Here is a 26,575-nt window from a genome sequence, read left to right as displayed (position 1 = left end):
TCAGAAACTTGAAGGGACTAACCTAGTTTCCAAAGTGACAGAGCAGGGACTCAACCCCAGGCGGCTGACTGCCACAGCTCATGTGCTTAATCCCTAGGCCCCCTCACCCTCTAATAAGGTTTTCTAGCAAGGGACGTGCCTCCCTGAGCAGACTAGCAGCACGTGGAGGTCAGCGTCCAAGTCCAATTCATCTAGGCTCCCCGGGATCCAGCATATGGCTCTACGCACAGGAACAGGTTCAAATGTGTGTAGAGCGAATAAAAAATGAGCTAGAAGGCTACTATAGGGTTGCACTCTGGGCACACAGACAGCTTTCCTTTTTCTTTTCTTTCTTCTTTTTTTTTTTTTTTTTAAGATTTATTTATTTATTTTGGAGAGAGAGAAAGAGAGCACATTTTGGAGAAAGAGAAAGAGGGAAGAGGGAGAGGAGAGAGAATCTCAAGCAGACTCCCTCCTGAGACCATGACCCAAGTCTAAACCAAGAGTCAGACATTCAATCGACTGAGCCACCAGGCACCCCCAAAGACAGCTTTCTGAGGATGGGTTAGACCCCCTCCATCCTGTGTGGGTCTGGTCATCATCCTGGGACAGACACTGAGCCCAGTCCAGCACCTAGCTCCTGGCCCAAAGCCAATAAGGGTCTGCTGGTGACCTCAAGATTCCCATCCCTTAGGGGACAGCCCCTTTGGAATCAGATGGATCCAGGTCTGAATCTCAGCTCTGTTTGTTTTTGTTTTTTTTTTAAGATTTTATTTATTTATTTGACAGAGAGAGACACAGCAAGAGAGGGAACACAAGCTGGGGAGCAGCAGAGAGAGAGGGAGAAGCAGGCTTCTCGCCGAGCAAGGAACCCTATGCAGGGCTTGATCCCAGGACTCTGGGATCACGACCTGAGCCTAAGGCATATGCTTAACGACTGAGCCACCCAGATGCCCCACATATAGCTGTGTTACCCCAAACAAATGGCTTACCTCTCTGAGTCTCAGTTCCTTCATCTTCAAAATGGGCTCAGTAGTGCCACTTTTATTTTAATTTTTTTAAGATTTCATTTATTTATTTGAGAGAGAGAGAGAGAGAGAGACAGCACGACGGGGGGAAGGTCAGAGGGAGAAGAAGACTCCCCATGGAGCTGGACCCTGATGCGAGACTCAATCCCGCAACTCCGGGATCATGACCTGAGCCGAAGGCAGTTGCTTAACCTACTGAGCCACCCAGGTGCAGCAGTGGCTGCTTTTAAATGTTGGTGGTGAAGATAATGAATGGCAGCCTTTCTTATTATTCCCCACGTGTCTACTACGTGCTGTGCTGGGCTTTATTGTTTATTCTTGAGTAGTGTGACCCTTAAGCCAGGCAAATGGGGAGGCGGGAGCCCCTGCATTTCAGAGCCCACTCTGGCCCTCCTCTGCTGGGCCCTTCCCTGTGGAGCCAGGAGTCAGAGAGGGCAAGAGGCCACACCCACCTCTACCCACTTCTAGACCATCTCTGGGTTCCCAGATCCCATAATCCTTTGAGCTAGCTTCCCAGGGCCTGGATCGGTCCTTGCTGAATCCAAACCTCATTGCCAGTGTAGATTTCCAGGGCTGAGGGGTGACCAAGGGACAGCTGGTTGCTGGGAGTGGGTGAGTAGACCTTGAACTTGCTGGGGGTAGAGCATGGATGGAGTGGAGGAGAAGAAGGGCCTCTGGTACACTCTCATTAGGGACCAGCTTGTCCTTACTGATCTTTACAAATGTCCCCAAAGGAAGGAATTCCTGGTGCCATTGTAGAGAAGAAGAAACTGAGGCTCAGACTGGAGGAATGACTCCAAAGCCTGTTCATTGGCTTGGCCCTGAGGCGGCCATGCTTTGTCTCTCATCTCACTTCATCCTCATGACAACCTTCTGATAAAGCAATATTGGCATCCCACATTACAGATGAGGAAACCAGGGCACAGAAGGATTAGGGGACTTGTCTGAAGCCATGCAGCTTGGAAGTGGCAGAGCTGGAGGTTGAATCTTGGCAGTCCAGCTCTTAACGTTGAGCTCTTCTATCTTACCATTACCAGAGTTCTAATTGGCTTCCTTAACTTGGCTGGCCACCACTCTGCCTCAGTTATCTGTCTGAGGAATGGGTATGGTAAAAATGCCTCCCACCTCCAGGCCATAAAGCCAGGAAGAGGCAGAGATGGGATCCAGGCTGAAGTGGGGCCATATGGCAGCTGCTGGGGGAGTGGGGCTTACCTCTGCTCCTCACCCCCCTGCCCTGCAGGCCCAGGATAGCTGAGCAGGGCCCTGGGGGCGGCTCAGAGAGAGGCCCCTCTGGCTTGGGCTCACTACTGTGCCCTCCCTCCCAGCCTGTGGCCAGAGAACACGGAGTTTTCTCAGGGCCAGAGGCAGAGGAGGCAGCCCCCCTCTTCCTCTCCAAAGCCCAGCTGTGGGGCGGCTGCCCAAGCTCCCACCAGCCCCGCCTCTCCTACTCCCCAGCCAAGTTGCTGCTCTGTGGTCACCTGGACCCAATTTCCTCCTTCCTGCCTCCTCCCATCTCTGGGAAGCGCCCCTGGGCTGCCCTGCCAATTTCCAAAGTTTTCTCCCCCAGGAAGCCTTCTCTGTCTTCCCCCCACCCCCACTCCCAGGTCTCCTACCCCTACTTGGAACACTCCAGCTCCTCTCCCTTCAGCCCCACACACAGAGAATCATCTGGACCATGAGCCCATTTTCCATTTGGTTCCTGGCTGAACATTGGGTCTCCTTGGCCAGACTGCGAGTTCTCTTCCCCAAGGCCATTATCACATCGTGTGCTTCCCTCTCCCCCCACAGTGCCAGGTAGGGAGGAGCCCAGGGCCAGAGTGGTCCATACCCTAGGAGCTGAACCTTGGTGCTCAGATACCTAAAACCAGCATCACTGTTAAGCTTTTGAGATCTAAGTACCCCTCCTCTTAGGTGAAGAAACCCTGAAGGTGCAGGGAGGAGAAGGGACTTGCCCAAGGTCACCCAGAGGCCAGGCCAGTACTCAAACCCAGGTCTTCTGGCTCTCAGGTGCAGGTTTCTGACACTCGACCTGACCTGAAGCAAGTTTCTAATCCTCCCGGGGTCCTCATTTTCAGGCAGGAGACCGAAAGAGTTCCCAACGATGTGATGTATTATCAGAACCTGGGTCGTTAATTCTGCCTCACATGCCAGATCCGGAAAAGTCCCAAATCCAAGCTCTCTCTATCTACCTTCATTTCATAAACAAGCAAACTGAGACCCCAATAGCAGAAGGGACCTCCTCAAGGTCACACCAAGTTGGGGCTGGAGTCAAGACTGGATTCTATGTCAAGTTCTTTGAAGAAAAATTAAGTATCACCAACTAATCCATTGATTCCACAGAGGGGTTGTGTGTGTGTGTGTGTGTGTGTATTTTGAGAGTCTAATAATGCTAGGCTCTATGCCGGTTGCTAAGAATATAAGGGTAAAAAAGACAGTCAAAGCTGGTAGGGATATGAGGGGGCTCCTGGGCAGGAAATGTTCTGCATCTTGATCTGGGTACATGCTACATCGGTGTGTTCAGTTTGTGAAAATTCATTGAGCTGTACATTTTGGTATGTGCACTCTTCTGAATGTATATTTCAAATAAAATTTTTTTAAAGATTTTATTTTTTCATTTGAGACAGATACAGAGAGAAAGAGAGAGAGCACAAGCAATGGGAGAGGCAGAGGGAGAGGGAGAAGCAGACTCTCCTCAGAGCAGGGAGTCTTATGTGGGACTTGATCCCAGGACCTGGAGATCATGACCTGAGCTGAAGGCAGATGCCCAACCATCTGAGCCACCCAGGTGCCCCTAAAAACATTAAAAAAAAAAAAAAACAAAAACAGTCACAAGCATTGAGTTTACAGAGCTAAAGTATTAGTAGAGGAGGTGAAATGTTAACTAATTACACCAATAATTGGTTAATTACAATTGTGACAAGCGCGACAATGAAAGTAGAGGGTGCTAAGTGCTGTGGAGTAGCCCTTAGCTCACGTAGGGGTCATCAGGGAAGGTGTCTCAAAGGAAGTGAGGGATAAGCTGAACTGTACAGAGTGACCAGGAATTTAGAGAACAGGAATGATTCCCAACCCCTACCTTACACCGCCCAAAAATTAATTCAAGATGGGGCGCCTGGCTGGCTCAGCAGTAGAGCGTGTGGCCCTTGATCTTGGGGTCGTGAGTTTGAGCCCACACTGGGTGTAGAGCTTACTTAAAAAAATAAGAATTCAAGATGAATCACAAACCTAAATGTGTTAACACTATAAAACTTCTAGAAGAAGATGTATGGAAATATCTCCATGATCTTGGGATAGGCAAGAATTTCCTAGGGATCAAAAATACTAAACATAAAACAGAATTGTCAGGGGATGGGGAAAAGCATTCAAGACACAGAAAACAATGTGTGAAGGCCCAGAGGAAGGAAGAGGCAAGATATGTTAGAAAAACTGAGAAAAGGCCAGAAGCAAAGGCAGAGGGAGAGTGAAGTGTGGGAGAATCCAAAAGGAGGTAGGGGTCCAAGCCAGGGCCAGGGCGTTATAAGCAGGGTTAGGAACTAGGAGTTTATCCTGACAGTGGTAGGCAGGCAGAGAAGGTTTTTTTTTAAGTTTCTTTTTTCTTTTCTTTTTTTTTTTTTTATTTAAGTCATCTCTACACCCAATATGGGGCTTGAACTCACGACCCTGAGATCAAGCATCCCATGCCCTTTTGACTAAGCCAGCCCGGGCATCCCAAGAGAAGGGTTTTTAGTAGGGGGAGTGGCAGGAGCAGCAATTGAAACAACAGTTAGGGATAATATGACCATCACCTGGGTTTGCAAAATCAAGAATTACCTTATTTGATGTGCCCAGGACTATAAGATATGGTCTATGTAGAACCACGAATGAAAGGGAACATCCCCCTTTCTCCCTGCTCGGCAACAAGACAAAGCCAGGCCTGGGTTTTGCTTCCTTGCAAATCAAGATGTAGCTTTACAACTTGAAAAGTCACTTAATCCAGGTGCCAGGATGAGGCGGGGTATGGCAGGCGGGGACTTGGGGTGCGAGGCCCTGTCCTGCCAGGCTCAGCCCGGGTCTTAGAAGAGCTGGAGTCTGCCAGCTCCCACCCACACCCCAGCTCTTGCTACAGCCCCACCCACCTCACCCCTGCTCAGCACCTGGACCTACTCATATCTTCTTCCCTCTTTCCCTTCCTTGGAGGACCAAAGGGTCTCACCAGGAAGAGCCCAGAGGTCAGGAGTTTCCTTCGCCCCCTCCGCCTGCTACTCCCTGCCCCCAGTATCCCCAGCACCAGGCCCCCGCAGACTCCAGCTGTCTCACCACTCAGGCCTTCTCCCTGCAAGGTGGTCACCAAGCCACAGTGACCCCCTTCAATTCAACCAACATTTACTGAGCACCTGCTGTGTGCCGGGCAGGGCCTTAAGGTAAACGGTATTTATTCCTCCTCTCCAGGAAATCTTGGGGTAATGGGGGAAAGAGAGAGCAAAATTTACAAGGGCTTTATAGAAGAGCAAATGCAAGCAAGTGTAGAACGTGAGACTGACTTCACCTGCGGAATAGCGTGTGAATATCAAGGAAAATTTCCTCTAAGAGGTGACATTTGAGCTGGGTCATAAAGAATAAGTAAAACAGAAAGAAATGCTCTTTGTAACAGTGGAGAGTATAAGAATTATAGTGACCATTGTGGATGTCAGATACTGGGCTCAGCCAATACCTTCTGTATTCACGGACTCCTTACAATGACTCTGTGAAGTAGGTATTAGAAATATGCCCATTTTCTAGATGCAGTAACTCAAGGCTTAGAGAGGGGTAGTGATTTGCTTACAGACTCTCAAGGCTGTACTGGCAGAACCAAGACTTGAACCCGGGTCTCTCTGCTTCTGTGTTGTTGTTGTTGTTGCTGTTTTTAAAAGATTTTATGTATTTATTTATTTGACAGAGAGAGAGAAGATCACAAGTAGGCAGAGAGGCAGGCAGAGAGGGGGAAGCAGGCTCCCCGCTGAGCAGAGAGCCCAATGTGGGGCTCAATCCCAGGACCCTGAGATCACTACCCGAAGGCAGAGGTTTAACCCACTGAGCCACCAAGGCACCCCTGCTTCCGCGCTCTTTAACATCTACTACATAGAGTGGCTTGAACGGAGGACATGTGGAGGAGGGGGGTGGGAGGAAAACTGGAGGGGTGGAGGCAGGGCTTGGTGGCAGAAGTCTTGGTGAGGAGTATGGACTTTATCCAGAGAGCCGTGAGGCCAGGGAAGGCTCATTAGTGAACGACGGGGTAAGGAGGGACAGCACCCGCACTCAGCTTTCTACACTGAGAGCCCACTTTGAAGGAGGAGAAGTTAGAGATGGAGAAACTGGTAAAGCAGTTGCTACAAAAATCCAAAAGGGGGCCTGGCTGGTTCAGTCAGTAGAGCATGTGCCTCTTGTTCTCCGGGTCATGAGTTCAATCTCCACATTGGGTAGAGAGCTTACTAAAAAAAAAATCCAAGAAAGAGATGAGGGTTGAAGGATGAAGAAGAGGAGGTACACTGAGGAGAAACCAAGCAGAACTTGGGGATGAGATGGAAGGAGTTGTTAAAGATGGCCCACTGGGGCTTCTGGCCCAAGTGTGCCCTCCAGAGGGAAGCCCAATAATTGGTCTTTCACAATTTATTGGGCACCTCGTCCCCCAACCATGGCTCAGCTCCACACTTGGCACCTGCAGAACTCACTCCTGGAAGGTGCTTTGTTTTTCTTCAAAATGTATCTTCCTCATCTGTTTGTGTATTCATTCACAATGAGCACCTACTGTATACTGGCTGTTCTGGGAGCTGGGAAGGAGCCGGGAACAAGCTCAGCCTGCCTTACTCGAGGGGTAATGGTTACAGCCTGGGGTCTGGATTTGAATCCCGGTTCTGCAACTCTGGTTCTCCGTCCTGACGAACCTCCAGCTGGCTGTGAATTCAGGTAAGTCACCGAACCTCTCATTGTCTCAGGTGGCTCATCCATAAGACAGGGGAACGGACAGTCCCTGCCACAGGGACTCAGTGGGCTGGTAAGTGTAAGGTCCCCGGTACTGGGTAAGTATTGGGTGTCAGCTATTACTTGAGTTCACATTGTAGTGGGGAGACAGATCCAATTACACAATTAATTATTTAATTACAACAGTGATAAATACCCTGAAGGAGCAGTGCAGTCTGGAGGTGAGGGAAGGCTCCCTAGAGCGAGGGATGGTCCTGCTGAGCCGAGCTGAGTGAGTTGGGGCTGGCCAGGTGAAGCTCGAGGAAGAAGGGAGGGTCCGGTGAGACAGAGGGCTGTCTGAGTAGGCAGACCCTCAGGCAGAAGGAGGCGCCGAGAGAGGTCTGTATTTCTGTAACTTTACCTCTTTGGAGCCCCCACATAATGTTGAGAAGTAGGTCAGGCAAATCCTTGGCTCCCATTTTCTAGAAAGGGCACTATGGCCCAGAGAGGGACGGCGACTTAGCTGGTCTGTAACCAAGCCTCTGGGTCGATGCTCTGCCCCCACTGATCCAGGGAGCTGGAGGGGATCAGCCTGAGAAGAGGCCTTTGTCCCCGCGCCCACTGGGGTGGGAGCGGCAGGAGCGGAGGCTGCAGCTGGCCACCAGCGGCTGTGGCGGCCAGAGCTGCATTCCTTCCCCTGCCAACAGAGCAAGTCCAGGCTCATGGCAGGGGCCTGGAACGTTCTTTTTTGTCTTAAAAAAAAAAAAAAGAGAGAGAGAGAGAAAGAAGGAAAAGAAAAGCACTTTAGTCAACATTAAGTCTTGACTTCAAAGGACACAGCTTCCAACTGTCTCCCCTAACCCTGGGTCTCTCTCTCCCACTCCCTGGGGTAAGGCCCCCGGCAGCCAAGTTTCTGGGAAAGGGAATGAGGACTGGACTTGGAGCCCAAAGACTTTGTGGTGAGCCCTGGCTCAGCCTCCAACTTGCTGTGTGACCTCCGGTAGGTCAACAGCCCTCTCTGGGCCTGAGGGTCCCCAGCCAAACAGGGAAGGGAGGGTTGGATGACATCAGGTGGGGTGGGGAGTCCAGAAACCGGCTCCAGCCAGCTGCAGCAGCTTTGCTGCCCTTCAAGTCTGAGGCACTGGGGCCTCGGGGGTCCGGAAGCTGGGGACAGGCAGCCTTTCATCTCTGCTGGCCCAGGGTCGCTGCAGGTTGGCAGGCCCCACATCCCGAGATCGCGTTTCAGGCTGGAAGGGGCCTTCCTGTGACCTCAGCTGGCCAGCCCTGCCCCTGCCCCCCTCCTCCCCGTTCTCACCAGAGGGAAGCAGGCAGCATCCCGCCCAAGGTCACCGACCAGCAAGTGGCTGTCCTTCGGCCTGCCCTTCCCTCCCACCCGAGCCAGCACCCCCCCAACCCCCCCACCGGCCTCCCACAGTAAAGCCTCAGGTCTCCTGGGCCATTAGGAATCTGCCAGGCGAGGCGTGGTCTTCTTCCTCTCTCTTGTTTCTTGGCTTGTTTTCCCGGTTCTCCAACAGCCGCCTCCTGCAAAAGCCTCCGGGTGCGTGTACAGGAACATTTTTCTTTAAAAAAAAAAAAAAAAAAAAGACAGAGAGAGAGAAAGAGAGAGAGAGAGAGAAATGCAGCCACAGTTTGGGTAAAAAAGCAACCAACTCCTTAATCCTTCCCTGTAACCTCTGGCTCCTCAGACGGGTTGGCTCAGGCCGCTGGGAGGGAAGGCCCTGTTGGGCAGAGGCCTGTCCCTCGTGCCCTCCTCACCCGCCTCTGCTCTCCTTCAGGGTTGGGTCTGACTACTGGAGCCAGGAGAAGCCAAGCTGCAGGGTTCGGCAGGCCTGGGAAAGCACGGGGGGCTGAAGGGCTTGGCTGGGCCTTTTGCCCCTCTGCCTACTTGGCCACCTTCTCCGGAGGTTACAAGACGAGGATTTTACACCCCTTGCCCATTGCCTCTGCCCCCGTTTTCATTCCTTTATTCTCCTGTCTTAGGAACCTCTGGCCTCTTCACAGCAAAGAGCCTGAATGGCACCTCCCACCTCAGGGCCTCACTGTCCGGCACCAGGCTTGACTCTCTCTCTCTGCAGGGCCTTCCACGCTCCAAGCCTTTGTCCAGCCAAACCCACTGTCTGGTGGCCATCAGTGTCCCTGCCCGCCAAGCCCTTAATTATCTGCTGCAGCCCCAGCACCTGGGTCAGTGCTTGAAGCCTAGTAGGTACACAGGGTCTCTGGACTGAATGGATTCAAACCGGAAATAGGACTCTAAAAATATTCAGAGTGAGCTCTCGCAGAAGGGACCCTGGATTATGATGTATCCCAGTAAAAGCCCTTTCGTGCCTCCAGCTCCCTGAAAATCCAGACCGATTCTCTATTGCCACCTCTTCCCACTTGCCAGCTCTCATCAAAGGATTTCCTTTTTCTCCAAAGTGCCATCTTTCCTTTTGCCTCTGGGCCTTTGCCTGTGAAATTCCCTCTCCACCTCTCACCTGGATGACTCCCTCTGGCCTATCACCCTGTCCGGGCACGTGTTTAGGGCACCAGCAAAGCAGAGACACTAAAAAAAATACATATATTATTTTTTAAAAAATATTATTTTATTTATTGACTTATGGGGGGGTATGAGGTGGGAGGGGCAGGAGGCGAGCAGACTCCTCACTGAGCAGGGTGCCTGCCTCTTGCTGATAGATCCGGGGACCCTGAGATCATGACCTGAGCCGAAGGCAGATGGTTAATCCACTGAGCCACCCAGGCGCCCCCAAATATTATTTTTTTAAAAAATTAATTTGACGGGACGCCTGGGTGGCTCAGTTGGTTAAGCAGCTGCCTTTGGCTCAGGTCATGATCCCAGCGTCTTGGGATCGAGTCCCACATCGGGCTCCTTGCTCGGCAGGGAGCCTGCTTCTCCCTCTGCCTCTGCCTGCCATTCTGTCTGCCTGTGCTCGCTCTCTCCCCCTCTCTCTCTCTCTGATAAATAAATAAAATCTTAAAAAAAAAAAAAAAACTAATTTGATGTTAGGGGCACCTGGGTGGCTCAGTGGGTTAGGGCCTCTGCCTTCGACTCAGGTCATGATCCCGGGGTCCTGGGATCGAGCCTCACATAGGGCTCTCTGCTCAGCAGGGAACCTGCTTCCTCCTCTCTCTCTGCCTGCTTCTCTGCCTACTTGTGATCTCTGTCAAATAAATAAATAAATAAAATAGTAAAAAAAACAAACAAACAAACCTAATTTGATGTTTGATAATTTAAAAAAACATTTAAAGAGCACTCATGGGAAAAAATAGAACTTTATTGGGGTTTCTTACTCTTATAGTCTATAACACTGTTTTTTTTTTTTAAAGATTTTATTTATTTAATTTGACAGACAGAGATCACAAGTAGGCAGAGAGGGGAAAGCAGGCTCCCCGTTGAGATGATGTGGGGCTTGATCCCAGGACCCTGGCATCATGACCTGAGCTGAAGGCAGAGGCTTTAACCCACGCCACCCAGGCACCCTGCCAGCACTGTTTTTGTGGCTGGGTGGCAGTAGGTTACATCATGGGGCTCTGCTCTTTAAGTCTTAGCCTGGACATCAGCACCTCTCCAGGAAGCTTTCACTGACCCCATGACAAGTTTAGTTCTCTTTTAGGTAATCTTAAAGCCCCTCTGGGTTTTTCTTTCTTTCTTTCTTTCTTTTCTTTCTTTCTTTCTTTCTTTCTTTCTTTCTTTCTTTCTTTCTTTCTTTCTTTCTTTCTTTCTCTTTCTTTCTTTTTTTAAAAGATTTTACTTATTTATTTGACAGACAAAGACCACAAGTAGGCAGAGAGGCAGGCAGAGAGAGAGGAAGGGAAACAGGCTTCCCGGTGAGCAGAGAGCCCCGTGTGGGGCTTGATCCCAGGATCCTGAGATCATGACCTGAGCCCAAGGTAGAGGCTTTAACCCACTGAGCCACCCAGGCGCCCCTGGGTTTTTCTTTAATATAGATATTTTTGCTTTACTTGTGGCTTTCTGTCCCCCCCATCCCCCCCACCCCCGCCCCACACCAAGTCTGGAAGCATCTTCAGGGCCCAATTACTCTCTCTCCACCTCTATACCTGCAGCATATACAGTACAGGGTCTGACCCCAAATATATTACTCTCTAACCTTTATTTATCCAGTCCCCTTTGCAGGATCTGCACTACACATCATATTCTTTTTTTTTCTGTTTTCTTTTTTTAAAGATTTTACTTATTTGACAGAGAGAGAGAGCACAAGCAGGCAGAGAGGCAGAGAGGAAGGGAAGCAGATTCCCTGCTGAGCAGAGAGTCCGATGAGGGGCTCGATCCCAGGGCCCTGAGATCATGACCTGAGCCAAAGGCAGAGGCTTAACCCACTGAGCCACCCAGGCGCCCCAATAAATAAAATTTTTAAAAGAAAAAAAAAAAAGAACTGTATCTGAGGAACTCCTACTCACCCTTCAAGGTTCCACCCAAATGACCCCTCCTCTATGAACCTGCTCAATCCGTCAGTTGTGTTAGGTTGAGGGTTTTGTGAGCTTACAGCTCCTGCTGCAATTGGTGTCTCCCTCTTTTATGGTAATTTTTATGTACGTAGAGGCACTTCAGTGGCTCCGTTGGTTCAGCCTCTGCCTTTAGTTCAGGTCACAATCCCAGGGTCCTGGGATAGAGTCCCACATTGGGCTCCTTGCTCAGCGGGGAGCCTGTTTTTCCTCTGCCACTCACCCTGCCTATGCTCTCTCTCTCTCAAATTAATAAATTTTTAAAAAAAGATTTTATTTATTTATTGACAGAGAGAGAGAGAGAGAGAGAATCACAAATAGGCAGAGAGACAGGCAGAGAGAGAGGGGAAGCAGGCTCACTGCTGAGCAGAGAGCCCGATGCGGGACTCGATCCCAGACCCTGACATCATGACCTGAGCTGAAGGCAGAGGCTTAACCCACTAAGCCACCCAGGTGCCCCTCAAATAAATAAATTTTAAAAAATGTATTTTTAAAATTTTTTTATTTTTATTTATTTATTTTTTAAAGATTTTATTTATTTATTTGAGAGACTGAGATTACAAGTAGGCAGAGAAGCAGGCAAAGAGAGAGGAGGAAGCAGGCTCTCCGCTGAGCAGAAAACCCTATGGGGGGAGGGGGGGCTTGATCCCAGGAGCCTGGGATCATGACCTGAGCCGAAGGCAGAGGCTTTAACCCACTGAGCCACCCAGGTGCCCCAATATATATATATATATTTTAATTTAATTTATCTATTTGACAGAGAGAGAGACAGCGAGAGCAAGAACACAAGCGGGGGGGTGGGCGAAAGAAAGCAGGCTTCTCACCAAGCAGGGAGCTTGAAGTAGGGCTTGATCCCAGGACCCTGAAACAAATTTTTTTTTAATGTATGTATTTTCTTCACCACCAGATTGGGAGCTGCTGAAAAACAGAGACTCGGTGGATGGATCACTGGTCCCTAGAGCCCTGGGTTGGGCTGGCCAGAGGAGAGAGCAATGCATGCTTTTTAAAGAAACAACCTGGAGGATGTCATGACGGAGGAAAAATTCAAGCAAGATTTTGAATGTGGGGGAAGAATAACATGTACTCACTGAGGGCACAGAGTCAGCGCTGATTAAAAACAAATCAGAGCAACAATACCCCTGACAGCCAGTACTGAGCGTACCATAGTGTGGTGGGCAGAACGGAGATGAAGCTCTGCCTCTCACTGGCTGTGTGACCTTGGACAAGGTAGATCATCTCTCTGTGCCTCAGTTTCACCATCTATCAAAAGGGGAGATTAAGGGTACCTACCTTACCGAGAATTCAATGGGCAAGTATCTGCAAGGTGCTGAGAGCTGGGCCGGGCCTACGTGGTGCTTGTGAGTTTGCCCCATGGCCTAGCACCTTGGCTGTCCTAGGCATTTTCATCTGGCACCCCACTTAGCCCTCAAAGCCGCCTGAAAGGCAGGGCTATTTGTCCTTTTGCTGAGAAATGAGGTGTGTGGGGCCCAAAGGTTCTTGCTAAGACCCGGCCAGTCACTGGGTAAGGGACAGGAATGGGATTTGAACCCATGTCTCCTTGGCCTGCCGCCCACCCATGTTCCTTGACTGTGGCACCTGCCTGTAGGAGGAGGGGGAGGAAGAGAAGATGGCACAGTGGGAAGGCAGGGAGGCTTCCCTGAGCGGGGCCTCCGGAGCAGAGAGGCAGGCATTTTTTTTCTAGAGCTTTCATTTCCGTCTGCCTCTTCTGAGCAGGTGAAAAACCCCACAGAGGGCCCTTCATGGAGTCCTCCCCCTTTTCCTCCCCCTCCTGATGCTGCTTCATCCCCCCACGCTGGGAGGGGGGGAGGTCAGGCATGCAGCGTGGGAGATGTAGGGGAGTGGAGTGAGGAGGAAGGGGAGCATCATTCCAGATCCTTTCCCTTCAGCAACCCCCTCTCCCCATCACAAGCGCTCCGGGAGGAGAGAGCATTCCAGGTGGAAGGAATGGCAAATGCAAAGGCTGTGGATTAAGGATGTGGAGGCGGGGAAAGCCTGTGAGCTTGGCTGGAACTGAGGTTCAAGGCCCCCTGGGATTGCTCAGTGGAGAAGAACTTGTTTGACGAGAAGGAGAGAGAGAGAGAGAGAGAGAGAGAGATATGCAGTGGACCCAGCAAGAGCTGATGATTCTAGAGGTAGGGAAGTGGCTGCAGACTGTCCTGGGCTCTGAACACACTGGTCTCCATCTTCTTCCCCTCAACCAGGGTGGTGAAGATGGGTCACTGTGATTCTTCATGGTCCTTGTGATTTGTTTTTCCCTTAACACACTGGGTTCTGCCAGCTCTGTACCAGGAATTGGTTCATGGCTTTTTATGCATTCCCTCAGTGTTTTTCGCCCCAGCTGTACAATTGGTATTATTTACTCCATTTTATGGATGAGAAAACTGAGGCTCTGTCAGGTTTTATAACTTGCTCAAGGTCATACAGCGTGTAACAGGCAGATCCTGGACTCAAACCCAGGACTTTTTCTAGAGACGGCAATTTTGCCAGCTGTACTGGTTTAGGCTGCTTTCCCCAGGGTGTTTGCCATCCCCATAGCAACAATGAGAGGCCTGCCTGTGCTGACAGCACTTCATAGTTTACGCAGGCCTTATTCTTTTTGCTCCTCACAACAGCCCTGTAAGCAAGCTGCTATCATCCCTATTTCATAGATAAGGAAACTGAGGCTCAGACAGGGGATGTGACTTGGCCAAGACTGTTGGTCCGGACTCAGACTCTAAACAACTTTTTGCTTTCCCTTGCAGTGGAAGAGGGTCTGTTACCTGCTCTAAGCTGCCTCGGAGGGCAGGGAACAAACAGGCAGGGGTTACTTTTCAAAACTGGTGGAAAAGGAACGGGTTTGGCTTTCAGAGCCTAGGACTTGGCTACTGGCAGTGGATAATGTCATCCCTCCGGCGGTGATAACTCCTCGGAACTGCTGGGGTAGAGGAGGGAGGGCTTAACCTCAAGTGCAGTTAAGTCCATTTATGTTCAGAGGCTGGGTTCGAATTCCAGCTGTGCCTCCTGCAGACTGGGTAGCCTTGGGCAAGTCATTTAACCTCTTAGTGCTTCTTTTGTCTCATTTGTAAAATGATGGTAATGACAGGACCTCACTCATAGGGCTACTAGGAAGATTTATAAGTTAATGCATGGACAGCACTTAGCATGTGTTTGACACATAGGAAATGCTCCGTGTTAGTGCTTATTAATATGATTTCTCAAGTGTTCAGCACCATCCCCTCAGAAAGCAACTTGTCTATGTCTGTTGCCTAAAAGGAGAAACTATGGCTCTTGTTGTCAGACAATCTTCAAGCAAAAGCTCCAAAATCTTACCCAGGACAGGTGGTAATGCTGATATCGACAATAATAATTATTATTAAATTACTAATAAAGTTAGAGTTAATGACAATACTATAAAAGTTAATATTTAACAGCTGCTTACTATGTGCCAATCACTGTGTGAAGTGCTTTGCATTTATTTATTTATTTTTAAAAGTTTGTTTTTTTGTTTAAAGATTTTATTTATTTATTAATGGGAGAGGAGACAGCATGAGGAGAGAGGTCAGCAGGAGAAGCAGACTCCCTGCTGAGCAGGGAGCCTGATGTGGGACTCGATCAGGACTCCAGGATCATGACCTGAGCCAAAGGCAGTCGCTTAACCAACTGAGCCACCCAGGCGCCCCAGTGCTTTGTATTTATTATCTCATTTAACTTTTACAGTTCCGGGAGATTGAGGCTCACAGAGGCAAAGTCACTTGCTCAAGGTCACACTGCTAGAAAGTGCTATAGTTATGATTTGAACCCAGGTTTGCCTGGTTTCAAAGTCTCACAAAACAATTACGGTCAGATGACAACTTGCCCAGTGTATGGATGCTTCCATCAGCTCTCTCCCAAACTTATCTGATGGATCTGCTGCCTCAGGCTCACCTCCCTCCATGCTGGGAAGAATGAGCACCTTTTATGGAGGGCCTTCTATGTGCCGGAACACTTTAGACACATTCCACATTGAGTCCTCACTGCCCCCCATGACACTTTATCATTATCCCCATTTCTTAGAAAAGGAGATGAGGCACAGAGAGGTGTGGTGACTGGACAAGGTCTGAAGTGAGATGGCAGAGCCAGGATGCAAACCCTGGGTTGGCCTCAAAGCTTGCATTCAGGGCCTACCAGAAAAGTACACAGACCCTTGGAAATGAGCCTCATTTCAAAGTCAGGTTCCCTCCCCTGTAACACCTCATTTGCTTAGGCCCCCAAATGAGCTCTGTCCTCCCTCCTCATTGCTACCTATTCCAACTGGCCTCGATGCTTTTCTCTTGGCCTGCAATCCTTCTTCCAGAGACCTGCTGCCTGGTTCAGCCCCATTCACCAACTCACCCGGAGATATCACCTCTGCAGGAAGCCTCTTGTGGCCCCACCCCATTCCAACATGCACTCTCATAAACACCTTGTACTTTGCCTTCTCGTTCTTTACCAGTTTCTAACTCTCTTTTGATTCATCTGGTCATTTGTTTTATGACTTACTTCCTTACTAAACTCCAAGCTCCATGAGGGTCTGTCTGTTTTGCCTACCATTGTAGCTGTACCACTGGCAGGCTGCCTATCCATAGTCAATGCTTAATAATTAAAAAAAAAAAAGATTTTATTATTTATTTGACAGAGATCACAAGTAGGCAGAGAGGCAGGCAGAAGAGAAGGGGAAGCAGGATCCCTGCTGAGCAGAGAGCCTGATGCTATGCGGGGCTCAATCCCAGGACCCTGAGATTATGACCAGAGCTAAAGGCGGAGGCTTAACCCACTAAGCCACCCAGGCACCCCAATTTTTTTTTTAAAGTAAACCCTAGGGGCGCCTGGGTGGCTCAGTGGGGTTAAAGCCTCTGCCTTCGGCTCAGGTCATGATCCCAGGGTCCTGGGATGGAGCCCTGCGTTGGGCTCTCTGCTTGGCGGGGAGCCTGCTTCCCTTCCTCTCTCTCTGCCCGCCTCTCTGCCTAATTGTCATCTCTGTCTGTCAAATAAATAAATAAATATAAAGTAGACCCTACACCCAACATAGGTCTCGAACTCACTGACTCTAAAATCAAGAGTCATATGCTCTACTGACTGAGCCCCAGCCAGGCACCCCGGTACTTAGTAATTTTTTACTGAATAGATGAATCCTTGAATGAATAGATAAATACCAGGTACTTTTTACACATGCCTCATTAATTTCACAATTAGCTCACTGAATCCTCACAACTGCCCTGCTGTCCCCATCTTATTTTTAATTTTTAATTTTTTTTTTTAGCTGTGATGTGGATATACATTTTTTTGGCACTGATGTGGATATATATATATATATATATATATACATACATATATGAAAATTTTTAAAGATTTTATTTCTTCATTTGACACGGAGAGCGGGAGCACAAGCAGGGGGGTGACTCGGGCAGGAGGAGGACAAGCAGGTTCCCTGCTGAGCAAGGAGCCCCATGCAGGACTAGATCCCAGAACCCCCAGATCATGACTTGAGCTGAAGGCAGATGCCTAACCAATTGAGCCACCCAGATGCCCTGTTGTCCCCATTTTAGAGAAGACATAAATGAGGCTCAAAAAGCTATAAAGTGGTGGAGCTCGGATTCAATTTCAGGTCAGGCTAACCCAAAGACACTGACTTCTGCACAGCACCTGCTGCCTCCCAGCACCCAACGGCCACAGTCATGATTTAAATAGTCATTGGTTGTCAGACCACATGTCCCAATTTGAGCCCGGAGGTCACTGACTCAGCCAGCACTGAGGCTCTTTCAGCACCATGCACTTGGTGGTCTCCGCCCATTTAAAGGCTTAGCTGGCTCCCCCTCCCCCTCCCATCTTGGCCTCCTTCCTTTCCAGAGAGGGAAAAGGACTAGGAATTACAGCCAAGGCAGCCCTTCTGGGAAAAACAATCCTGTAATGAAAAGAGCCCTGTTCTGAGAGCAAAGAAACCTGGATTTAAGTCTTGGCATGGAGGCTGCCCTGCTGAGGGCCCGCAATGGTGTCACAACCCCTGTGTCCTTGTTTGGGATTCTGTCTGGGTTGCTGACCCACCTGTCATACCCTACTCACCTCCTGATTCCTAGGTCCCTAGGAATCAGCTAGGGCCTAGGGTAACCGGAGAGAGGGGAACTGTACTGGCACTCTCATGACACTCCCCGGAATGCTAAAGGGTTGGTGGAAGAACGTCTTTCTCAGGGGACACCAGGCCTGGGAGGAGAAATACAGAAATGGAAGACAAAAAATACAAGTTTGAGTCCTGGGGTTGTTTCATATTCCCTGGGTGACCCAGGGTAAGTCATGGAGTTTTCAGTTTTCTCTCCTGCAAAACGAAGACAATATCCGCCTTACAGAGTTGCTCGAAAGACCTAAATGAGAGATATTCGCTAACTTGTGAATTTGTCAAATGGTATCCAGCTGCAGCCTTTTATAATCAACAAGATTATAAAATAATAATCTTGGGTATATGCATATATATATATACCCAACTCAGGCGTGTAGCTTCAAAACGCCAGGGACATGAGGCCGACATGACTACTCTTATTTTGCAGAAAGACAAACTGAGACCCAGATAAGTTCAGGAAGTCGTCTGAGGTCGCAGAATGAGGTGACGCCTGACCAGGGTCTTGCTCACCTGACCCCGGCCTTTCAGAATCGGCTTCCAGTCCTAGGACCCCGGACCTCGCCCCGGAAGACTCGTTTAGCAGCGGGCCAGAGCCTATGACTCACTCTCCCCACCCTACTTTCGGTCGGGCCCGAGACCCGGGCAAAACTATCTGTAACTTGAGGGGTATCTACAGAAAGTTCATGGGTTTGGCCCCTTCCTTCCACCAAAAACCCTGGTTGTTTGAACTCTAACAAGTGAAATCCATATTTCAACACACTCTGTAGGAGTTTTTACACTTTCTTAGGTAGGATTTTCCTACTTTGAATTTAGTAGTTGACTCAGTTTAATCTCCACCCCCACTTCACTTGGTTTGCCCTCTCGCTGTTTACTCCGATTGCGGAAGTAGCTCGGGTGGAGCTCCCCAGACTGTACCCTTGAGTACGTCTTTTGCGTAGCTATTTAACTGGCATTCCACTCGGGCCAATGGAATGCCCGAAAGCCCCAGGAGGGTGGGGCAGAGAGCCAATCAGGGCCGTTGGCGGGGTGTGGCTGTGTCCCAGGGCGGGGAATCGCGTAATGGCGGACGCGGGCCGGGTGAGCGCGGCTGGGGGCGTAGCGCGCTGAGGGGGGTTTGGCTGTGTGGCATCTCCGGAGGCGGCCCACGGGAAGAGACCCCGTGCGGAGAAGGGCGGCTGGTAGGCCTCTCTGTCGCTGAGGGCGACCGCACGAGACCAGGTGAGCAACAAGTCCCCGCGGGCGGGCCCCGCCGTGAGGCGCCGGGCCCGGCCGCGCCGCCACCCCCCCACCCCCTGCCTCGAGCCTCGCGGGGTCCCGGAGGATTGGGTGGCGCACCTTCTGTCGCGGACCGGCAGTGGCCGGGGGAGCGGTCAGCGCGGGGTGGCCTCTTATTCTACACTTCCTTCCCCTGGGGAGGAGGTGTCCTGGAGGTCCCCTCGGAGACTTGGAGGGGCCGGCGAATCTGTGAAGCTGCGAAAGTGCCCCCATCCTGGCCTGGCGCTGGCACTAACTCGCTGTGTGACCTTGGGCAAGTCACTTCCCTCTCAGGGCCTCAGTTTCCCTACTTGTAAGACGAAGGCTTTGCAGGCAGTTGTACATGAGTTGGATCTCAGATGTTCTCGGAGATCTCGGGCAAGTTGTTCTCCAGGCGGAGCTTTAGTTTCCAAAGTGGGGCCATGAAGGAATTGTAGGGCTCTTTGAGATCCGTGGCCTGCTGAGTCGAGGAGTGGCGGAGAGGATTGTGAGTACGTACATGTGTGTATGTACGTATGTATGTTTGTGTACAGGATGGGTCTGCAGGGTAAGGAGACGAGTTGGCTAAGGGGGCTCTTCCATGAAGGCTGGATTGACCCCAGGCTGTAATTAGGTAGACTCTGGTTGTCTTGGTCCTCTAGGGACCTAGAGCCTTTGAGATGGCAGCTTTATACACTGGGGCTCCATAGCATGGGAGGAGAGGAAAGTATCCTTGGAACCTCTTGGGGCAATGATTGAAAGTTAGTCCCCAAACAATTCAGGGGGGTTAGGAGTGGGAGGGGAAGCATATATGGTGCTCTTACTATGTGCCAGCCCTTGTTTAGGCTTATGTTCTTAATTTTTACAGCTGCTTTTGGGAATTTACACTTAAGTAAACCGAGTTTCAGAGAAATTTAGTAACTTGTCCAAGGTCACACAAAGCTGGTTTCCTTTGAGAATCATCAGACAAGGGGGAAGTCATTATCCATTTAAAAGAAGTTTGCTGTGTCACAAATGGAGGGAGAGGTCTGGTCCCGAATTGAATTGACCTCTGGCACGAAGACAGGCTGGACCTTGAACTCTGGATGGCTAATTATAAGTGCATTCCCTTTTTTCAGTCTGTGAGTTGGAAAGGACTGTTTCTAAATAGTAAAGTTACTTTAAAGTTGTCAGAACCTCAAAGAACTCAGTTTGAATCTTGAATGGGTGGCTTGTAAAAGATCACCAACTGTTGGTGTATAGATTTGACTCTTGGCTCAGAGGGGAGCCAGCCCAGTAACTGTTTCTCCTCCCTAAATTTTCACTGGATGAGAGAAATTTCCCATTTGTTCAAATTTCTTTGGATTCCTGGAACCAAAGGTTCAGTGCCCTGCCTGTGATGCAGCGTAATGTTCCTTCCTTTCTTTGTGTTCCCTGTTATCTGACTTCTAGATGAGTGAAGATTGTGGACCTGGAGTCAGAGACTAGTAGTTGAATATGATAACTCGTAGCCCTTAATTTTTCTAAGCCTCAGCTTTTGGCTAATCAAAATGGTAGGACCGGCATTGTGTATTGTTCTCATGTCAATGGTAGGGAAGAAAATTGGAAGAGGAAGTTGCTGAGAAAGCGGGTGTTTCTTAGCAGTGGAGCCAATATGTATTTCTTTGTTTGAAATTCTAAAACCAGAAAAGCAGCAACTGAAGGAGGAAGGAAGGAAAGAACTGTGAAACTCTTCCAATTCAGATATCTTTAAGAGCTGTTCCTGTTGCTCCCTGTCCAAAGCCCTGCTTTCACAGAAAAAGTTAATTGTAATTTGTTCAAAGTTTAGAAATTGTATTCTAGAATGATACTTTATTTATTTATAATTTTTTTAAAAACTTACTTATTTGAGATAGAGCACGACCAGAGGGAGTGGCAGGCAGAGGGAGAAGCAGGCTCCCCGCTTAGCCAAGGAACCTCATGCATAGGACCCAGGACACTGGGATCATGACACCCCCTCCCCCACCAAGGCAGATGCTTAACTGACTGAGCCACTCAGGCGTCCCTAGAATGATAATTTTAGATATGAAACCCTTCGAGATAAATTTCTTAAAAATCAGAACATTTTACTGAGTTTCTTATTTATCAGCTTATTTATCAGCTTAATTCCCAGTTGCTGTCTTTTGGTCTATATTAACTGTGATTTAAATTAGTGAATTTCAGTCTAAGTAGGATTGATCTAGATACTGGATGATGTAAATATCACCATCACTTGAAAAAATATGTAAGGGTGTGTTTGAGTTTTGCATTTGTTAAAAGTCTTGTTAATGCTTTGTTTTAAGGGATTGTGTATGTGTGAATAGTTGTTAAGTCATTGAATTGATCTGAAGATCTACCTTCATTATCTATATTAGTTACATTTTCTGTATAAGACTTAGTCTTTTTTTTTTTTTTTAAGATTTTATTAATTTATTTGACAGGCAGAGAGGCAGACAGATAGACAAGAGGAAGCAGGCCCCCTGCTGAGCAGAGAGCCAGACAGGGGGCTCCATCCAGACCCTGGGATCATGACCCAGGCCGAAGGCAGAGGCTTTTTTTTTAAAGATTTTGTTTATTTATTTGAGAGACAGAGAACATGACGGGGAGAAAGATAGAAGGAGAGGCTGACTCATGGATCTGGGAGCCTGATGCGGGACTCAGTCCCGGGACTCCAGGATCATGACCTGAGCCGAAGGCAGTCGGTTAGCCAACTGAGACATCCAGGCACCCTATTGGTTACTTCTTAAAAAATTTTTATTTACTATTTTTTTTTTTTAAGATTTTATTTATTTATTTGACAGAGAGAAATCATAAGTAGATGGAGAGGCAGGCAGAGAGAGAGAGAGGGAAGCAGGCTCCCTGCTGAGCAGAGATCCCGACGCGGGACTCGATCCCAGGACTCTGAGATCATGACCTGAGCCGAAGGCAGCGGCTTAACCCACTGAGCCACCCAGGCGCCCCTTTATTTACTATTTTAAAGAGAGAGAGAATGGGGTGGGGGAGTAGAGGGAGAAGAACAAACAGACCCCACGCTGAGTGTGGGGCCTGGCCACAGGACTTGATCCCACAGACCTGAGATCATGACCAAAGCCGAAACCAAGAGTCAGATGCTTTAACCAGCTGAGCCACCCAGGTGCCCCTATATATTGGTTACTTTGTTGCTGGTCCTGGCATGCATTGGGTAGGGTGGAAGAGGACCCAAATTTTTTGGTAAGGTAAATTGACTTTTTTTTTTTTTAAGTGATGGTGGGGGCGTTTTTTTTTTTTAAGTGATGGTGGGGCGGGAAGGGGCAAAGGGAGAGGGAGAGAATCTTAAGCAGGCTCCATGCCTGGCAGAGAATCCAATGCAGGGCTCTGTCTCACAACCCTGAGATCATGACCTGAGCCAAAATCTACATTTTTTTTTTTTTTAAGATTTTATTTATTCATTTGAGAGAGAGAGAGAATGAGAATGAAAGCGAGCATGAGAGGAGAGAGGTCAGTGGGAGAAACAGACTCCCTGCCAAACAGGGAGTCCAATGCAGGTCTTGATCCCAGGACTCCAGGATCATGACCTGAGCCAAAGGCAGTCACCTAACCAACTGAGCCACCCAGGTGCCTCAAAGTTAACATTCTTAACCAACTGAGATACCCAAGCATTCCAGCAAAATAGCTTTCTAAGATACTGACGCAGTTGGTAGATGTGGACCCATAGTTAGATCATTGCCATTTAGTTGGTAGGCTATGATTTTGTGACTTAGGCAGGATTAGACAGAGTCTGTGTCTGCAGGCAACTGAAAGTTTTATTTCTGAGGTAGTGGTTTTACTTAGTAAGACTGATGAGGGTGACAGTTGCTAAACTGAGAATAGGTGCAAAGTGCAGTAATTGTTTGGGATTTGGGTGGGGGGGTGTTTTTTGTTGACTGAAGAAATGAGTGGTTCTTTATTTGGAAAGAGGCTCATAAGCTGTGAAATAAGATATTTCTGCTCTTCTGAACTGAACAAGATGTCATCTCCTCCATGAAGCCTGCCGAGGGAAAATTGAATGATTCCTTTGTATGTCCTCTCCTTTTTTTTTTTTTAATAAAAAGAATTATTTATTTATTTATTTGACAGGCAGAGATCATAAGTAGGCAGAGAGGCAGAGAGAGAGGAGGAAGCAGGCTCCCTGCTGAGCAGAGAGCCCAATTCGGGGATCCATCCCAGGACCGTGGGATCATGACCCAAGCTGAAGGCAGAGGCTTTAACCCACTGAGCCACCCAGACTCTTAATAAAATAAAATAAATAAAATAAAATAAAATCTTAAAAAAAATAAATATATTAGAGCAGTATAGATAGATAACTGAATTTCTTTTTTAAGATTTTTTTAAAAATTTATTTTATTTGACAGAGAGCGAGATCACAAGTAGGCAGAGAGGCAGGCAGAGAGAGAGAGGGGGAAGCAGGCTCCCTGCTGAGCAGAGAGCCCGGTGGGGCTTGATCCCAGAACACTGAGATCATGACCTGAGCCGAAGGCAGCGGCTCAATCCACTGAGCCACCCAGGCGCCCCGATAACTGAATTTTTATACAGATTTATGTAAATTTAGTTTCTACCACTGATTAGTGGAGTAAAGAACTACTAGACTATTACTACCTTGCATAAAAGATTTTCTCAGAAAAGCTCATAGCTGAAAAGTTTAACACCTAGAGAAAAAATCAGTATTGGTTTTATAGAAAACTTGCTAGGACTTGTCAGGATTCTTCTTTGATAAATTTTAATGGCCCTGCATTTTTATAATTCTAAAAAAATTATGTTAAGCTAATGGGCATATTTTTCTAAGCTCAGTATTTTTTTGTGATAGGTAGATTGGTCAAGGCAATGGTTCTTGTTCCCTTGGGGCATTCATAAAGTGATTACAAGTTAGTAGTAACATTTGGGGACTTCACTGTCCTTTGACCAATCCTCCACAATATAACATTATAATCATTCATGTCTTAGTCACCATTAAAGTGATGTTGAATGAGTTTTTTCCTGTTCCATTTGAAGTTGTGAATGGTACTCTGGAGAATTCAAATGTATAGTTATGAATGGTATCTCAGAATAGTTACCATTTATGCAAATGAAGCACACTTCTTAACTTAGAAACCAAACAGAATTGAATTAGAAAAGAGAAGAATAGAAACAAGAATTGTTGAATGCTTGCAGAGGAAATAATGTTCAGATATAGAAATATCTCAGAAAAATTTGCTCTTCATGATTTCTACACACCAATAAAGAAAATTAGTTTGAGATTGATGGGAGAGGCTATTAAACTTTGCCTGTAATATTACTTTTCAAGCTGTTTTTCTTTTCTGGTAAAATATGAGAGTCTGAAGCATACTCTGTTAGTTGTAAGATTAATTCCGGTTGAACAGAAGTAAGGTTCTTATTTGTAGAATATAGAAGCCCTTTTGAAAAGAAGCAGTGGTTCAGCTTAGTTCCAATTTGAGTGAATGTGTGTGTATAAGCACACATACACATATACACATGTATATATGATGTGGCTTATAGTGATACTTAAACTTCATAATCGACATAATAAAATAATAATTCTTTTACTCTCAGGTATTCAAAAGTGAGACATTTTTCTCCCCTGATTATGCCATCATTGTAGCAAGTACTAAAAAGCAGTACAAAATCCTTTCTCTCTCTCTAAGTTTTTACTTATTTATTTATTTTTAAAGATTTTTATTTATGTATTTGACAGACAGGGATCACAAGCAGGCAGAGAGGCAGGCAGAGAGAGAGGAGGAAGCAGGCTCCCCGCTGAGCAGAGAGCCCGATGTGGGACTCGATCCCAGCACCCTGGGATCATGACCTGATCGGAAGGCAGAGGCTTAATCTACTGAGCCACCCAGGCGCCCCTACTTATTTATTTTTGAGAGAAAGAAGCAGACTTCCTGCTGAGGAGGGAGCCTGATGCAGGACTTGATCCCTGGACCCTGGAATCATGACTTTAGCCAAGGCAGACGCTTAACCAGCTGAGCCACCCGGGTGCCCCTGAAATAATATTTTGAGAAGTTGTGTTTAACTACGTAAAGGAGGTCTTAGGTCATGCCCATTGATGTTCCTTTTTGTTCATAATTGAGAACTCTAAATTTCCCTTTTTAGAATATTGATAGTCTTTAAAGAATAGTATTCCTGATACCAAAATCATTTGTGGAATTGTAAGAAGTAGAACAATTTTGTCCCTTTTTACTTTTAAAACTCCTTTAGCATTCATTTGCAATGAAAAATTGCAAAGCACAGTGCTCCTACTTTGGTATATACCATTACAATCACTCCCCAGCACTTAAGATAAGTTATGTTAGTAGCTTCATTTTACAGGTAAACAAGCTCAGAAAGGTTAAGTAACTTCCTTTAAGTCACTCAACTAATAAATGGTAGAGTTGAGTCGAACAGTGTCTTTTTTCCCGCTTTGTACTCTACAGCCTCTGTGTATCTATCTATTTGAAGTATAGTTGACACACAATGTTACATTAGTTTCAAGTGCACAGCATAATGATTGGATAACTTCATGCTCACTACAGGTATAACTACCTTCTGTCATCATAACAGGGCTATTGCAGTACAGTTGACTATATTCCCTACCTTGTACCTTTCATCCCTGTAATGTATACATTCCATATCTGGAAGTCTGTATCTCTCACTCCCCTTCACCCATTTTGTCCATCCTCCCAGCCCTCTGTTCTTTATTTTTACTTTGTAATTAATTAATTAATTAATCAGCCTATTTATTTATTTATTATTTGTCAGGGAGGACATATAAGCCGGGGGCGCACACAAGCAGTGGGGAGTGGCAGACAGAGGGCTGAGCAGGGTGCCTGCCCAGGACTCTGAGATTATGCCCTGAGCCAAAAGCAGGCATTTAACCTACGGAGCCACCCAGGCATCCCTATGTTTAATATTTTAAAAAATATTTTATTTATTTATTTATTTATTTATTTGAGAGAAAGCAGAGCACATGCGTGAAGGCACGGGTGGGGAAGGGCAGAGAGAGAGGGAGAAGCAGGCTCCACATTGAGCACAGAGCCTCAGTGGGGCTTGATCCCAGGACACTGAGATCATGACCTTAGCTGAAATTAAGTCATATGCTTAACTGAGCCACCCACAGGCCTCTGTCCTTTATTTTTTTAGTGAGATTTTTTTCTTTCTTTATTTGAATTTAATCAGATTTTTAATTTAATTTAATTTTTAAAAAGATTTTATTTTTTTATTTATTTATTTGACAGCCAGAGATCACAAGTAGCCAGAGAGGCAGGCAGAGAGAGAAAGTGGGGAAGCAGGCTCCCTGCTGAGCAGAGAGCCTGATGCGGGGCTTGATCCCAGGACCCTGAGATGATGACCCAAGCTGAAGGCAGAGGCTTAACCCACTGAGTCACCCAGGCGCCCCTTTAATTTTAGTTTTTAAGAAATATTTTATTTTATTTTTATTTGACAGAGAGAAAGCACAAGCAAGGAAGTGGCAGACAGAGGGAGAGGAAGAAGTAGGCTCCTGCAGAGCAGGGGGAGCCCTAAGTGGGACTGGATCCCAGGACCCTCGGATCGTGACTTGAGCTGAAGGCAGTCACTTAACCAACTGAGCCACCCAGTCTCCCTAATCAGATTTTTTAAAAAAATATTTTATTTATTTATTTGGCAGAGATCACAAGTAGGTAGAGATGCAGGCAGAGAGAGAGGCTGAGCAGAGAGCCCGATGTGGGGCTCGATCCGAGGACCCTGGGATCATGACCTGAGCTGAAGGCAGAGACTTTAATCCACTGAGCCACCCGGGCGCCCCCCCCAATCAGATTTTTTAATGATACAGTTT

General features: G+C 47.6%; 1 protein-coding gene and 1 long non-coding RNA gene across 2 annotated transcripts in view; one reads left to right on the top strand and one right to left on the bottom strand.

Annotated features, from left to right (window-relative positions):
- Nucleotides 1-7,096: 7,096 nt before the first annotated feature.
- Nucleotides 7,097-18,163, bottom strand: LOC101692857. The gene is made up of 3 exons (XR_001176757.2): nucleotides 18,046-18,163; nucleotides 17,484-17,621; nucleotides 7,097-8,503 (listed from the first exon to the last, which is right to left on the bottom strand). It is a non-coding gene; the product is annotated as an uncharacterized LOC101692857 (long non-coding RNA).
- Nucleotides 18,164-18,555: 392 nt separating this feature from the next.
- Nucleotides 18,556-26,575, top strand: part of WASF2 (WASP family member 2) — a 75,893-nt gene continuing 67,873 nt past the window's right edge. Inside the window, exon 1 of the mRNA XM_045064035.1 lies at nucleotides 18,556-18,753. The gene's annotated coding sequence lies outside the window, so the exon portion shown is untranslated. The remainder of the gene's footprint in view (nucleotides 18,754-26,575) is intronic.

This window comes from Mustela putorius, unplaced genomic scaffold (genome assembly GCF_011764305.1).
Source record: "Mustela putorius furo isolate JIRA1106 unplaced genomic scaffold, ASM1176430v1.1 tig00003853_pilon_pilon_pilon, whole genome shotgun sequence".
NCBI lineage: Eukaryota > Metazoa > Chordata > Mammalia > Carnivora > Mustelidae > Mustela > Mustela putorius.
This window is presented reverse-complemented; position numbering and strand designations above follow the sequence as displayed.